Source organism: Megascapheus bottae, chromosome 8 (genome assembly GCF_031878675.1).
Source record: "Megascapheus bottae isolate mThoBot1 chromosome 8, mThoBot2.hap1, whole genome shotgun sequence".
Classification (NCBI taxonomy): domain Eukaryota; kingdom Metazoa; phylum Chordata; class Mammalia; order Rodentia; family Geomyidae; genus Megascapheus; species Megascapheus bottae.
Genome location: NC_143516.1, coordinates 17,838,727 through 17,854,244, shown reverse-complemented (window position 1 = coordinate 17,854,244; position 15,518 = coordinate 17,838,727).

Here is a 15,518-nt window from a genome sequence, read left to right as displayed (position 1 = left end):
TACTAATGACAGAAGTTGCAGGAGGGGGCTGAGGCTGGCAAGAATCCAGAGTTCTTGGGTTAAGTTACGTTTGAGGAGCTGGTGAAAACACTGTGGTTGGGTTTTATGACACAGGGGAGACTGAAGAGCTGCTGGCTGATGAGCTGGTCAATAAACAAAAACCCCTGGGAGTGCCAGTACACCCATAGACGCTGTCAGTGCCCCATCAAGGATCTGAAACTGAGCCAGCATTCTTAAATCCTCCACCTTATCTTTCAAATGCTCTTTGATTCCCCCCACCCTGCCCCACAAAGAACAATGCTTAGGGCCAAAGAATTAAGGGAAATATGGAAATGCTTGTAGGCTCCACTATAAAATTGCAATGTCAACACAACATCCCTACCCACCCTTTCCAGTATTCTGCTTTTCTCTAATCCATTCGAACTACATTCCAGAGATGGCTGTACTAGGCAGAGCAGGTTGTGCTTGTGTTGCTCATCTCCTATTCCTCCCAGGAGAACAGGCTATACATTTGTACAAACCAGTAGAACTTTGGGTGGGATTTTTTTTCTAATCCCTTGTTATCAGAATGTATCCAGACCCAAAGAGACTGGTTATCTATTAGTCATTTGGTATTCTAAACATGTGGGTGTGGGCTCCCCACCTGCTCCTGAAATGAAACCATGTTTGTCCAGAATAGGTTGCCTAAATGCTGGAGAGATTATGCTTTTTGTCAATTCAATCAGAAATCCAATGCTTAGGCTAGAATATTACTAATATTGTGAATTCATGAAGTCTAGAACTGACATTTTTGAAGAATATAGTAATGAAGAAAATAAAACAAACAGAAATGAAGTTGATTTCTTTCAAGAGTCATTTAGGGAGACAATACAAATGCAAAACATTTCTTTTAAACATGGCAAATCTTTAGTTTTTAAATAGCGCTTTTTAATTTCCATCCCAAATTAATTTATTATAGTGGTATAAAAATGGTCATAGGTTTTATTGAGCCACAGGCTTGGGTTAACGCTAGTCTCTGCTACTTTTTGGATCTATGACTTTTGAGTTTTCATTATTCCTTTAAAAAAATACTGAAATTATAACAGCTTCTAGAAACATGAAAGGCCCGGATCCAGCAACATTCCGTCTAGGAAATAATCTCAAAGAAATGATCATAGAAATCCACCAAGACTTATCTATGAACAATTTGTTCCCCGAAGAGCTAAAATGCTGGAGTTGTTGAGTAGGCTGTACTATTCACACTTCGAAATTCCAAGTAGCGAGAGAGAATTTTGTAGAAGAAATTTAGTGACATGAAAAATGGTTCAGAATATAACATTTAGTGAAACATTAGGAGGTTATATATAGTGACTGAGTTTGGGGGAAAACCATATTTATACATACTGAATAAAGACTACAGATTAGCCTGGTAATATTTAGCAATGATTAGATCTGTGTGGTAAGATATAAAAGCACGTGTAGTCTCTGTACTCTTTTGAACTTATTTCAAACATACAGTTCATATGTGGGAATATTATGGTTATTAAAGAAATATTAACTAGGGGACATTAATACTGACCTAATAGATTTTTGGTGAGAATCACTTCAGGCAAGATGACTTTCAAAAGATGTTTAGTCTGGTGCCTGGCATTTAATTGGTATTTCCAGTTCTTATGCAATTTAATGTTATATCAAAGATTTTATCCAAAAGAATTTTGGAGTTAGGACAAAAACAGAAAAAAAAACATTCTCCTTTAACAGGGGATCATTGGTCAATATTGAAGGTATTCTAAAGAATATACCGTCAGCTGTGATTTCAAAGGAGTCACGCCTGTCATGCTTGAGAAGGACATGGAAATAAACATTTAAACATAAGGTAACTACTTGCAGCATCGATTTGGACCTCTAGGATTCAGTTTGTTGTTCAAAAACCTGTCATTATTGTATAGACACGTTGGGTGTGGGGATAGATGGTATCTAAGTCAAAGTGAACCATGTTGTCACATTCAGTGCCCCCCCTTCTCCACTCCAGGCAGATGAAAGGTAAGAGCCCCCGTGTCTTTCCTGAACTACTGTGAGCAAGTCGTGTTACATTCTCCTTGTGCCATTTCATCCCACAGAAACGTAGAGGGAAACTTGTGGTAGGGTGAAAAGGCAGATCATATTACTTTTATCTCTCTTCCTGGACTGTTCATTCTCAGTGCACCATGACTCTCTTTCTCTATCCAGGGTGCGTGAACACATGCACGTGCACACACACACACCCCGCCCTCTCCTCCAGATACACACACACAGAGCCCTCTCCTCCAAATACACACACACAGAGCCCTCTCCTCCAGATACACACACACAGAGCTGCATACCTCATAGATAGATACACGAAGTCATACACAGGCACACAAAGGCACACATAGACATACGCACATAGATATATTCACACACACACACACACACACACACACACACACTCCTTCCACTTTGTTTTATCCTCTCCTATCTCTCTTCCCCAGCTGAGTTGGGTATCTTTCCCTCCCTTTCCCCACTCTGTAATCTTGGCTTTGACATCTCCCATAGAATACTGGGAGTTGCTTTGCTTATCTCACTCCTGCACAGAGTTCTTAGAGAGATGCTCCGGGTCTGCTATCCTCTCCCGGTTCTCATTTCTTCCTCTTAGGTTTTTGTGGCAGATGGGAACATAATGCTTCCTTTCAGAAGTTTGACGTGGCCATTCCATTGTGTAATGGAAGGAGAGTTCCTGGCACATATTGGGCATTCAATAACGAAAGCTATTATTATGATTAATTATATTATTTATTCCCTTTTGTATCCTCTGGGCCTGGCACAGTGCCTGATGTATGATGAGTGAAAAATTAATTTCTGTTGAATTAATGAATTAACAGGCTTCCAGAATGTGGCTTTAGAGTAAAAGAAGAATGGTGTATATAGGAGACTGGAGGCAACAAACTCACACAATTTCCTCTTTCCACTCCTTTCCCCTAAATAACCTGTCTGGTTCCCGTCTGAGAGACACTATCTATCTGTCTTTGGACAAAGCCACTGTTACTGACTCCTGATTGCTAACTCCACGTAGAATTTTCTCCCTTGACCATCATTGTCTTAACTTATCTCATTTATTGTCCAGAGTGAAGCCTTGTTAACTTCTGTACTATCACTAAATCCAGCAAGGAATTCATGACCGACCTCAGTGCTAACACCAGGATCCCTCTCTGCTCTGTTAAAAACCATTCTATTCACCTCTCTCTGTGTTCATAAAACCTGTTAGCTGATTTGCATTCCACCTCCTATCTTTTTCCTACTTCCTTTTAGAAAGATGTTTGTGAATTATTTTCAGCTGGTTGAATCACTCTGCGAGCTGAGTGCTATTTTAAGCTTTTGAGGAACAGTTGAGAGGAATGGTTTAGGGATGTGAGGCATTTCACAATAATATCCCACAGAAGCTTCAACTTACCAATCAATTTTGGTGCACTAGAGGTAAGTGGGTCACGGTTCTAAGATACTAAATTCTAAGCTGCTCAGTGGCAAGTTTTCTTAGGAAAGCAATGGTGGCTGATCAGAAAAACCCACCCCCTTTTTCCCCCGTATATTTGAAAGGTGCTGTTTTATCTTACATTATCTCAGGCTGGGTCCAGAATTTTGTCATCTTTTGCCAGAACCACTATGTGTGTGTGTGTGTGTGTGTGTGTGTGTGTGTGTGTGTGTGTGTGTGAGAGAGAGAGAGAGAGAGAGAGAGAGAGAGAGAGAGAGAGAGAGAGAGAGAGAGAGAGAGAGAGAGAGAGAGAGAGAGAGAGAGAGAGAGAGAGAGAGAGCGCGCATACATGTGCACCTATCAGACCTTTTGTCTCCATCATCCACCATTCTATTTTCCAGAGATGTCGGTGAATCTAGCATCCCAGGTTGAACCTGGAGATCTCCCTAAGCAGAGCACAGGTGAGAGCCTTTGTGATTGGCCATCTTGTTTGTTCTTTGGAGCCTTTTCTGAATCCACTGACCAATCTCCCTTTCCTTAGCAAAACCCCTAACAGTTCCAGGAAGTCTTTCCAGATAGATAAGAATTCAGATATTTTATCTCCCCAGAATCATCCAGGACCTTTCCATAGATTGTTCTTATCTCACTTACATGTGCAAGGTACCCTGCCTTCTATGTACAGCTAATGCTTCTATGGAAATCCATCTTTTCCTGATCCACCATTCTGTTTCTTTTTGTTACATGTTTATCCTTATCACTGGAGTTTGGGACATAATTTTCAGTGATAGATAGCATTCAACATATATGAAAGGACCAAGTATACTGAACATTTACAAAATGTTTTTTGTTGTTAATGATGAATTATTCTTTCATTGTTACAGATCGCATCTTTTTATAAACTGGGTACTGTGGGTCATGAGGAATCAATAATGAAAAGTTAAACTTAATGAAATCTTTATGATTAACAAGCTCTGAATTTGGAAATGGTTTTAAATAATTTCTTCATAGACATCCAACTAGGATGGGTTAGGGGACAGAATAAACCCAGAGTTTGCATCATAGGCTATACAGTTTGAATAAATAACGAATATTCTAAAATGCCAAGTCTGCTCTAAACTTAAGGGAAGTTGATACTTTTTTTTTCTATCCTGGGGCTTGAACTCTAGGCCTGAGTGCTGTCCCTGAGCTTTTGTGATCAAGGCTAGTATTTTACTCCTTGAGCCACATCTCTACTTTTGGCTTTTTTTTTGTAATTTAATGGAGCTAAGAGTCTCATGGATGTGCCTGGCTGGGCTGACTTTGAACTGAGATCCTCAGATCTCAGTCTCCTGTGAAGTTAGGCTTATAGGCATGAGCCACCAACACTCAACAGGAATTTGTATATTATGTACATTTATGAATATGGGCATAGAAAAATTTCAGCTAAGAGCTAGATGAGAGTCTGTGTTTTAGGTAAAGAGTCAAATTCTTACAGAAGTGACTTATTCAAGAGTAGATGGTTAAGACATTGCAAACCCAGACCACGGATGTTCCATGCTCGAGCCTCTGCTACTGACTTCTGCCAAATCTATATGTTTTTGACACTGGGCGTAATGGAAGTCTGGGGATAATGGAGAAATTGTTCTATAGTTTTGCTTATTTGTACAGAAACCTTTATGGTAATCCTCTGATGCCTTCATATTTACAGATATGTCGAGGGCATAACCAACATGTGATATATATACATATGCTATATAGAGCATATATAGTGTAAAACACTAAGACATTGTAATAAACACTTTTGTTCCAAATACTTCTGGACCATCACTAACTTGTCCATTAGACCTCAGTGAAAAATAAAATGAAATGTGATGCCAAAAAATATTTGGTGTGTGGAAAGCAAGGTTGATGATTAGAAAAGGATGGAAACAGGGTGACCTTCAACTTTCTGTGCCTTGCATGACCACGTGAGTTCTGCAGTTGTGTTCTGGGGATATTGTTGGAGAAAGGTCTTTCACTAGCTTCCTTCCTCCTCTTATTCCCATTTCCCGTCCCCCTAAAAGTGTCCTAGAAGTTCCCATCTGTCACTTGGGAAAATAAATAATACTTCTCTTCTTGACAGGAAAATTTAAAAGTTCAAAAGAAAAGTCGCTCATAATCTTATCTTGATCTCATATCTTCTTTCCTATTTCTTGTAGTTATTAGACTAATGTGTTCCTCCTCCTCATCTTCCTGAGGAAATGATCTTAGTTTCTAGAGTATTTACAGGTCTATTCAGCCATGTAGACATTTGTAGTGCCAAAAGAGAAAAGAAGGGAAAGTTAGAGAAGATGAGAGATGGTTGGACAATCTATAAATTAGTGACAAGAAACAAAAAGTAAACCCCTGAGTTGGAACAAAAAGTAAACCCCTAAGTTGACTTTATCACCTTCCTTTTAGTTTCTCCCTTTGAATAATCCCAGAAGGTGCTGCTCACTTCTCAGGCACACAGTGGTCTCTAGGACTCCTCTGAATATCCACAAAGAGCTAAAGGGCTCGATTCCCCACTTCCCAGGATCACCAAGACTATCATGTGTCTTTTTTCTTTTTGCTATTTTTCAGGATGGTTCATTTCTCCAAAACACAGCCTTTCATTCACTGGGAGACTGTAAAATATATGTCTCTATTTAAAAATTGAGAAATCTTAATTTGTAATAATATTGCATAAATGAGTTGTGGTAAGCTTTTGGCAGGATCTAGAAAATAATATTTCCATTTAAACATGAGTCACTAAAATGCTACTACTCTAACACAATTAAGTCAAAGGGAGCTCTTATTGTTGGAATTAAGAGATTTCCTCCTCAAAGCACTCAGTATTATATCGACTTCCAGTGTGGTAGCCTAGGTTCTGTGAACATAAAAAAGTGCATTGAAAATTCATCTTCTTTTCTCTAAAACATAGGGGGGAAAATGTGTTCTCTCTCATTACCTTCCTGAAGAGATCTTCTCTGGTTTCCAGAGAATGAACAGACTGATTAAGGCATGCAGAAGTAAATATGCTGAAAGGAATAACAAGAAAAAGTTGAGGAATAGGATTTCCCCAGAGGGGAATTTTGAATTGCCAGGTGAAGAGTATAGGTGCTGCTGTTCCTTAGCATATGAGGGTCCTGTGTGTGTGGGAACTTTGGTAGCAGATATGCTTCTAATGTGGACTAAGGTCAATTTTGTAAGCAGGCTTGTTGTAGGGTAACACACCCTATGTGAGATGCTGGTAAGCCCAGAGGTGCATTAACAGCATGAAGGTTTAATGAAATCTGAGTTAAGAGCTTCACTTGGCTATGAAATCAATTGGTATACAATATTGCTTTTGAGTCACATAACTGAAAAAAATGACATTATTGGCAAATTATGTTTTATATCTAAAGCATCATGGACTTGATAATATTTAAGAAGCTTGAAGAAAATTGAAATGCATTCCCCTTGGAGAATTTAAGGTCTACAAGACAACATGATTGGCAACCCAAGTAATAACTTTTATTTTGCTTCTCCAAACAAAGGAAATGAAAAGTTTACTTTTTCATCCTCCGTTCTCTGACACACTGATTCTTCGTTTCTGTTGCAAGTTAGCATTTGGTGATGAGAAAAGATAAAAGATGACTGTACTTCCGTTGCAGAGAAAACTGGGCAACTGATGACAGACGTAGAAGCTGACTGGGAGAAGTGGGGGGGGGGTGGAAAAATCCTTCAGTGAACTGTGTTTTTCTTTTAGGGTACATTGGGCCAGTTATAAAATAAAAACAGTCCAATGTTATCTATGGTTTTTCATTTTGCTGTTTCAGTTACTTGTGGTCAAGTGATGTAGGAAAATACTGAAGTGGAAAGTTCCAGAAATAAACAATTTATAAGTTTGAAATCCCATACCGTTCTGAGTAGCATAGTTTTTGCACTATGTCACGCCATCCAATCCAGGATATGAATCACCTCTTTGTCAAACATGTCCCTGGTGTAGACGCTACCTGCTCCTTCAGCACTTAACAGCTACCTTGGTTATCTGACGACCAAATATCTTAGTACTGTGTCCAAGTAACCCTTCTGTCATAGCCTAGTGTTGTCACTGTGCCTGGATCACTGACCTTCCTTTCTTCACATGTAGGCACAGTGTCATTTGATTTTGTTACAGGAAGAGATAATTCAATTGGATATTTTAGGGGAGTGAGGGGGGGGGAGCCCACCTTCATAATACTTTCATTATAGTGGAATGTTAGAATCATTCTATTTTCTTATTGTTGTTACAAGTCCCTTACTATGCCTAATTTGTGTTAAACTTGAGGAAGTGTGGCTGAGCGCTATCTACAGCTTCCGTTTCAGCCATCCACACCTTGGAATTCCTTCCTCTTAGATAAGGGTCTCTTGTATCAGTAAGGGTCTCTTGTATCAGAAGTTCACAGTTATTCATATTTATTCCACGTTTCTTTTTTTCAGATTTCAGAGATTTATTCATCAGTGTCAATAAACCCAACAAATCTACATAATTAGGCAATGCATTTGTAGGAGATATTTCCTGGTGAAGTAGAAAATTGTGCGGATGACTTCAGAAATACCTTCGTTTTCAGCAGCTTTAACGTGAGGGTTTTTCAAATTTGGAAGTCTGGACCTTCTTTTTTAAGTTTGCTGTAGTCTACGTTCACGGAATAGAACTTCTACTGATTATTGGGACTCAGTTTGTTCCAGGGCTCTGGGTTATTTATTCTTCCTGTCCTAACATCTGGATTGAAGAGAGCTAGGTGTGTCACATACAGTGTTGCTCCAGTACCTCCCGCTCCAATAAATACAGAAAAGGGGGATCAAGCTAGAAAGCTTCGTGACCAGACTGATGATCAGATGGAACATTTTTGCTGGAGAGGCCTGACGCTAAAAAGCAGGATAAACAAACCTTCAGGCATGAGACTTTAGCCTCCTCTTCCACGTTTCTCTTTTCTTTTCATTTCTTTGGTGGGTTGTGGGGCTTGAACTCAGCCTGGACGCTGTCCCTGAGTTCTTCAGCTCAAGGCTACCACCCTACCCTTGAGCCAAGCCTCATTTCCTGTTTCCTAGAGGTTAATTGGAGGTAAGAGTCTCAGGTCCTTTTGTGCGTGGGCTGGTTTTGAACCTTGCTCCTGAGATCTCAGCCTCCTGAGTTGCTAGAATTACAGGCGTGAGCCACCGTGCCTGGCTTCCAGGTTTCTTATAAAGGAATTTTGTTCTTCCTTTCAAATAGAAATCAATGATGTCATGTAGGATATCTGTGGCATGGAATGAAACCCATGGAGCAAGGGTTAAAGTTTCTCAGTCACTGACATTTTGGATGGATAGATTTTGAAGACTATTTCTAGAGAACGACATTGGACTTTAGCTGATTAAATTAAATCTATACATGGTACCGAGTCTAAATGCTCGTAATGAGAAATCCTTCAGCCTCTTCTCAACCACTTGTCATGGTTCCTCAAAGACAACCATACTTACTTTTATTTTGTCATTACACAGACAGTATATTAAAGGCTTCTTCTAAAATTATTCTTTTTAGCCAGTCATAAAGCTGTTTTTCTTTTTTTCCCCAACCAGGTTTTTTTTTTGTTTTGTTTTTTTTTGTTTTTTTTTTTTTTGTTTTTGCTAGAGGAAAGAGGATAAGCTCAGAGTTCTGTAGGCACCTAAAAATCAAAGCCCATAAATACCAAGGTACATTGGATATACTTTTCTTCCTTGTTATATTAAAATCACACAAACACATCTAATCTATAGCAGTATATTTTAGGACTAAAAACAAGGTGGCTTTTGAATTGATATGCAGTTCTCAAAGTTTACTGAAATGGATAACTAAATATTCTCCTTTCTTAGTCATGCAGTATTCTTGAGAGTAAATTTGCAGGCTTGAGAGAGAAATTATATAGCAACTGCTTTTCTCCCTCTCTCCTCTCCCTAAGGAGACATGCATGAAGGTGACAGTTTGTCATCGAAGCTCAGTCCGTTGCTGTGGGTAGCCAGGTGAGGCAACACTGGAAACATACCTGCCTGTTTCCATTTATGTAGAATTCTTGGGGCAGACGCTTGACCGTAGTGCAAATTCTCTGACCTCTTCTAAGCATGTTCTTGTGAGAAGAGAAACCAGAGCTACCCGTACGAGGATGGAGCTTGAGGGTAGCTAGGAAGAGGAACTCACTAGGGAAGGGAGCTGGCTACGACCTTGATCTTGGACTTGTTAGCCTTCAAAATTGTGAGAAAGATACTGCTGGTATTTAAGCCATTGAATTTTGGGTATTTCATTTAGCAGCCCAAACTGATTAGACATTTGTATGTTTGAAAGCCACTGAGGCTTTAACTTATCTCTTTATAGCACAGAATGACCATTACTGTCCTAAAATGATTTCTTTTCTTCTTCCTTGTTGTTTTTCTACTGGAACATGAGTTCTGTGAAGGTAAAGATTTTCTCTCTATGATTTCAGCCAGAAGCACAGTATTCATACCCAGCAGAAGTAAATGAATGAGTAAGCAAAAAACATTTTGGGGGTGTGAAGAGGGTCCAGCAGAAAAGGGGACTTCAAATTCATTGTTCAATTGGTTCCTGAAAGGGACTAAGGAATGATCACATTGAAATCTGCAAACAGATAGTGTGTGTGTGTGTGTGTGTGTGTGTGTGTGTGTATTTATTTGCTAGTACCATGGTTTGAAGTCAAGGCCTCATGTATGCTTGGCTTGCTTGTTGGATTGGCATTCTATTTATTCCTTGAGCCATGTCTCCAGCCTAGCTTTCTGTTGGTTATTTTGGAGTTGGATTCTCACAAAGATCTCTCTGCCAAGCTTGCTTCAAACCTCAATCCTGTAGATCTCAACTTCTTGAGTAACTAGAATTATAGACATGAGTTTAGCTCAAACTGATATTTCTTAGCAAACTTTATAATTCCCAAAGTTCGAAACAACCTACATGTCTGTGGGTGACTGGAAAAATAAGGCATGACCCACACTGGCAATAGAACATTATGTAGAGAAATGAGCTTTCAATCCATGAAAGATATGAAGGAAACGTAAATGCATACTACTAGGTAAGAAAGAAGAATTGTAAGTTGTATGACAATGTGGTTCCAAATATGTCACATCCTGGAGAAGGTAAACAATGGAGACAGTAAAAAAGATCAGTGGTTACCAGAGCTTAGAGGAAGGGGAAGAATCAATAGTACACAGAAGTGTGTGTGTGTGTGTGTGTGTGTGTATGTGTGTGTGTGTGTATGTGTGTGTGTGTGTGTGTGTGTGTGTGCATGCCCCTGTGTGAATGCACATGCATACATGTGTGCCTGTTGTGAGTCTTGAACTCAGGGCCTGGGTATTATCCCTGAGATTTTTTACTCAAGGTTAGAGCACTAATGATTCTGAGCCTTCATGATGCATTGCGCTAGGTTTATCCATTGTTAAAAACATGTGCCAGTCAGATGGGGAATGTTGATAGTAGGGCATGGGTTATGTGTTCTTGAAGGCTAGTGGTATATAAGAAATACTTGCACTTACTCTTAGTTGTGCTGTGAACCTAAAATGGGTATAAATTATTCTTTAATGTTGAGGAATTCTTTGTATGACATTTTCTCCTGGATGTCCTTTTCAATCCTCTATTTCTTCTTCATTCAGATGCTATCAAATTTATTTCTTGGCTCTGCATTAATCTCACCATTATAAAATGACCAGTAACAAGAACTCTGGGTTAGCAAAAACGATTCTCCAGAGATATAAAGAAGCTTTATGGAAGGAATTGGGAAATTGCTTGGCTATATATGTGATCTCAAATAAGTTATAATTATACCAAGAAAATGCAGATTCAGAACCAAGAAGAAATATAGCACAGAAGCAGGAGATTTATAATCTTAGATTTTCCTATATTTGGGCAGATTATCACACTAGGATTACTGAAACTTATATGTAGAAAAAGAGAAAGAAAAGATTTAACAGACAAATAGTGCTAGGTTTTAATAATTATCTGTTATAATGCAAATTGGCATGCATATACAGAGCAAACTGGAGGTAGAATAAATAAAGATTTTCATCATGTATTTGTTAATTTTCTGTTGAATATCCCCGTAATTTTCTCCCTGAGAAAGGAGGAGAATGAGTCACTGTTGGGAAAACCACCTTAAAAACAGGAAACGAAGGATAATCTTTCACAGTGGTCACACAGAAAGAGAATGATGTTCAAGTTTTTGTTTTGCCCAAATTCTTCATAAATGATTTTTGGTCTAGGATAAAAGTCCTTAAATTTGTGAAAGATACAAAACTTTATTTTTGGCTGGGAGTTAAACCAAAAGGCTATATGCAGGAAATTCACAAATCTTTGTAAGTAGGGAGAACATGTCAACTAGAACAGTTAAGAGGTTTTATGTAAGAGAGAAAGCTAATATTTATTAAGAGCATACCATGTACCAGCTGCTATTCTACCAGCTGCTGGCATATGTGATTTTTACCTAGCCTCATGGTCGTGCTATGATTTTGGTCTTTATTTCATGAAACTGAGAAAGTGAGAGGTTAACTTGCCCGCATAGTATTTGGCGGAGCTGGATTTCACCTATGGTACTGGACTCAGAATTTCTGTGCCTTTCCATTCCCTATGGGATCTTATCAAACCCATAAGATCCGAGAAAGTAACTGAAGATCTAGAACATAGTTTAAAATTACCTTAAGTTTCCTTGTTATTCAATGAGGAAAGTTTTCCAGGAAAAACAAAAACAAAAAGCAAACTAAAAATGTGTACTGAAAAGAGTGTAGAAAAAAAAACCAAACTTAATGATTAAGATACTTGTATTTATACTTTCTAATTATGGACAATTCTCATCTAATTTATTTTAGAAAGAGTCAGTAGATAAAGATGATGATCCAATGAAAAAGGAGGAAGAAAATAAAGTCTGAGTGAATGATTTTATTTTTCAGACTAATGTCTGAGAATTAACATACATGAAATCATAATTGGAATGACTGAATTGGATATGAAATTATTCATAAAATACATGACCACCTAACTTTAATATACAAAAGGGAAATAGTGCTGCTCTCATTTAGTGGCATTATTACCTTTATGGTGAATATGGAACCTCCCCCCCCCCCACATACACACCATTATCAGTGTTTAACATGTTATGAAGAATATTTTTTTTTGTTGTTTGTTTGGTTTTTTTTGCCAGTCGTGTCCTTGGACTTTCTCAAGGCCAGAGCTCTACCACTTGAGCCAAAGCATTACTTCCGGCTTTTTTCCATGTATGTGGTACTGGGGAATTGAACCTGGATCTTTGTGCATATGCTAGGCAAGCACTTTATCACTAGGCCAAACTCCTGGCTCATGTTATGAAGAATATTTATAAGCAACTTATACAGAGATGGAGCCAGCTACTGGTTTCCCTTTCTACTCAGAGGCAGAGATTTGAGGACTAAGGTTCAAAGCCAGCCTGATAGGAAAGTTCATGAGACTATTTTGGCAAATTAACCACTAAAAACAAAACAAAACAAAAAATACTAAAACAAAAACAAAAAAATGCAAGTAGACCAGTAGCTCAAATGACAGAATGCTAGCCTTGAGCATAGAAGCTCAGGGACAGTGTCCCGGGCCCTAAAATCAAGCCCCAGAATGGGCATGACAAGTAAGAAAGTGAATAAATAATTAATTAAATACAGAGATGGGATGGATCCAATCTATGAAAATGATGACAGAAATGGTAGTCATGGGTCTTTCCCAAACAGGGAGAGTTGTTTGTTTTGTTTTATTTTGCTTTTGTGTTTGTTAGAGAAAGCATACTGAGATAGGCCAATGTGCTTTTGAAGTTAGATTCAGGTTCAAAGTCCAGCTTTCCAGTTCACTGAGTAGTTACGTAATTCTCCCTCCCCCTCCCCCCTCCTGCCAATCCCTGAGAAGCAGTTCAGTTACCTGCCAACTGCAGATAATCATACTGTACTGGGCAGTTGGGCCTTGCACATAATTGGCACTCCAAATATATTGGCTGCTATTATAATTAACATGAACCCTGTGTGTCTAAACGGTGTACTCAAAAAAGCTCCTGTCTTCAGCTAGGCTGGAGAATGCTGAGGGTTTCAATTTTACTTTACTCTGAGCTGCAATTGTCTGGCTTCAATTTGAACTCATGTTTATATTCCCATATACACAATGAGCAAGTGAGATGGCCTCTCTTCATCTTTAGAAAACACATACTTTTGCAGCAGGTTATGTAGTCTTTCTTGGTTACCTTTTCTTAATAGCTATAATTATATAGTCATGTCCTGAGTATTTCTTTTGACTTGTGTTCTGGGTTGCTTGCTTTGTTTCAGATGAGCCATTGGAGGATATAGTGAGAAAGGAGAAGAGCATGATAGTGTGTTTATCTTTCTTTTGAGAGTTGGGTATCTTTTGGTCACTTCTTATCATCTTGGTGGAACACCTTTGAGTTCAGGGTCCAACACACTTTGAGTAACAACTATGGAACAATTCCCCAATAAGCATTTTGCAATGGAAATGACAAGCTGAGTAAGAGAGCAAGGAAACTGCTTTATTATGACTCATATATTGCCTAGAACTTCAGTCACTGCCTGCTTTAAGTCCAACATATCAGGTGATCTAGCCACAAAGACTGTGTGTGGCACTGATATGCCTTAAGTTGAAACAAGTCCAACAGTCAGATCTGAAGAGCTATCCCCTGGTAAATTCAGCTGTGCCTATTGCCTGGAAATTTATAATTTAAGGAAATACTTCCTGAATTTTAACATTGATCATTTCTAGCCAAAGATATTTAAAAATATTCCCCCCACACCCATTTGTCTTCTTAGTCAGTGACTCTTATCTCTTGTTCATAGACAAATGAGAATAAAGAAATTGGGGCTGGGAGTTTGGTCTAGAGGTAGAGTGCTTGCCTAGCATGCACAAAGACCCGGGTTCAATTCTTCAGTACCACATACATAGAAAAAAAGCCAGAAGTGGTGCTGAGGCTAAAGTGGTAGAGCTCTAACCTTGAGAAAACCCAAGGACAGTGCTCAGGCCCTGAACTCAAGCCCAGGACTGACAAAAAAAAAAAAAAAAAGAAATTGCCCAGATTCTTGAAATTATACATTTCCTAGTTCAATGTAGTTACAATTTTAAAGAAACAAGTACAATAATAATTTTTTTTTTAAAAAAAAGAACACCAGGCAAAAGAACGGAGGCAGAGGGTTGATTAACATGAGATTCTTAGTTTTGTGGACTGTTATATACCTAGAAGATACAGCCTTATGGAAATATATAAAATTTAAATAAACACATATATTTATCTATTTATATTTATAACTGTATAGGGCTTCAACTCAGAGCCTGAGTACTGTCTCTAATTTTTTTTCTCAAAGCTGGTGTCTCCACCACTTGAGCCAAGTTTTACTTCTGGCTTTTTAGTGAATAGGTAGAGATAAGAGTCTTTCCTGCTCAGGCTGGATTTGAACAACGATGATCCTCAGATCTTAGCTTGTAGAGTAGATAGAATTACAGGTATGAGCCACCAGAGCTTGGCTAAAAATATTTATATAATAAAGTATACTAACCTGATTCCCTGATTCTTTTTTGTTTATATATATATATATATATATATATAATTTTTTTTTATTGCTGCAGAAGGAACTGGCACTGTGGCTCCAAGTGGTAAAGTGCTAGCCTTGAGCTGAAGAGCTAGGGACAGTGCTCAGGCCCAGAGTAAGCCACATGACCAACAGCAATAAAAAAAGAATACTCCAGAGATGTTTAATGAGAGCATTTTCAGCACAAGAAATGAAAATTTGCTTTAGATTGAGGACTCAAATTTTTTTCTTCCTTATGGGGTCCTTGTAGAGTTATTTATTTATTTATTTATTTTACCATAGCATCACATTGGCTATAGTCACCCAAGAAACAAAAGTTGAATGTGGAGAAATGTAGTGTCATTTAATCTTTCAAACTGGCTGAAGAACATGAGGTGACATCTAACTGGGGCATGGCCCTTTGCATATAGACTCCTTTGAATGTTGCTGTGTCTCTCATGAATAATTGTTCTAGTGGCATTCACTCAGAAATGCTGTCATATGCATACTTGCTTCA